This window comes from Galeopterus variegatus, unplaced genomic scaffold (assembly GCF_000696425.1).
Source record: "Galeopterus variegatus unplaced genomic scaffold, G_variegatus-3.0.2 Scaffold4251, whole genome shotgun sequence".
Lineage (NCBI taxonomy): Eukaryota > Metazoa > Chordata > Mammalia > Dermoptera > Cynocephalidae > Galeopterus > Galeopterus variegatus.
Genome location: NW_007730362.1, coordinates 14,635 through 16,454, shown reverse-complemented (window position 1 = coordinate 16,454; position 1,820 = coordinate 14,635). Strand labels below are relative to the sequence as shown.

At 36.2% G+C, this 1,820-nt stretch overlaps 1 protein-coding gene across 1 annotated transcript in view; it reads left to right on the top strand.

Moving 5' to 3' along the window:
- Positions 1-1,820, top strand: part of LOC103602675 (potassium channel subfamily T member 2-like) — a 24,037-nt gene that overhangs the window by 13,807 nt on the left and 8,410 nt on the right. The gene's annotated exons all lie outside the window — the stretch shown is intronic.

The window sequence follows — 1,820 nt, the reverse complement described above, 5'->3', positions numbered from 1 at the left end:
TTTTTTCTGTTTTTTAATGAAACATAACTGACTATACATATTTATGGGGTACAGAGTTGAATATCAATACCTGTGTACACTGTGTGATGATCAAATCAGGACAATTAGCAAACTCATCATCACAAAACTTAATAATTTCTTTGTGTTGAGGACATTCAATCTCCTCTCTTCTAGCCATTTGATAGTATGCAGCAAATTAATGTTAATTATAGATGGTTTATTTTTCCTAACTAGCTGTTTTGTGTCCATTAACCAATTTCTCGCTATCCCCACTCCCCTGTACCCCTTTCCCACCTCTAGTAACCACAGTTCTCTTCTCTTCTTCTGAAAGTTCAACTTATTATGATTCTTCTTTCTTTCCTTCCTTCCTTCCTTCCTCTTTCTTTTATTTATTTATATTTTAGCTCGCACTTATGAGTGAGTACATGCAGTATTTCTCTTTCAGTGCCTGGCTTATTATTTCACTTAACATAGTTTCTCCAAGTTCATCCATGCTGTTGTGAATGGCAGAATCTCATTCTCTCTTATGGCTTAGTAGTATTCCATGGTGTGTATATACCACATTTTCACTATCCAGTCATCCATTGATGGACATTTAGGTTGGTTCCATGTCTTAGCTATTGTGAACAGAGCTATGATAAACATGGGAGTGCAGGTATCTCTTCAACATGATGATTTCCATTCCTTTGAGTATGTACCCAGTAGTGTGATTGCTGAATCACATGGTAATTCTATCTATAATTGTTTGAGAAGTCTCCATACTGTTTTCCATAATGGCTGTACTAGTTTACAGTCTCACCAACAGTGGGTAAGAGTTTCCTTTTCTCTGCATCCTCACCAGCATTTGTTGTTCTGTTCTTTTGATAGTAGCCAATCTAACTGGGGTGAGATGACTTTTTCATGTACCTGTTGACCATTTATATGTCTTCTTTTGTGAAATGTCTATTCAGCTCCTTTGCCCGTTTTTTAATTATTTGTATTTTTTTTTTTTTACTATTAAGTTGTTGGAGTTCCTTGTATATTCTGGATATTAATCGCTTATCAGATGCACAGGCTGAAAATATTTTCTCCCATTCAGTAGGTTGTCTTTTCACTCTGTTGACTGTTTCCTTTGCTGTGCAGAAGCTTTTTAGTTTGATATAATCCCATTTGTTTGTCTTTTCGTTTGTTGCCTGTGCTTTTGAGGTCTTATTCATAAAGTCTTTGCCCAGCCCTATATCCTGGAGTGTTTCCCCTGTGTTTTCTTCTAAGAGTGTATAGGTTCACTTATTATATTAAGTCTTTAATCTATTTTGAGTTGATTTTGGTATANTGCTTTGGAAAGAACAGTGTCATTGAGCTTATCAGCCATATCTTTGCCTTTACTGGCATCATCCGTCATATATATTGCTGCCTGATCAATACATATTACCCACTAGGGATGCATTGGGATGGGGAAAACAATAGACATATTATTTGATCTTATGGAACTTGTAGTTTTATGAGGAGACAGCTATTAAATAAATTTACGAATAAATATAAAGTTTCAACTGAGATGAATGGTAGGAGAGGTGTGGTGAGTGACGTGGCTTCGTGGTTTAAGAAATTAGTTGAGAATGTTGATCAAGTGGAATCTTTAGAAGGGGTTTCCTTAAGAAGCACAGGGTTGAGCTGAGAGCTCTAAGATTAGAGAAGAGCATGTAAAAAAGGACTTGGAGTAGGAAAGAGCATGTCAAACTTGAATAAGTCTAAGAATGCCAGGTCAAGAGTTTTGGTCTGTATCCTGGCAAAAGTGCAAATCCAATACGCAATGGGGTGATGTGCTCTAAAATGCATTTTTT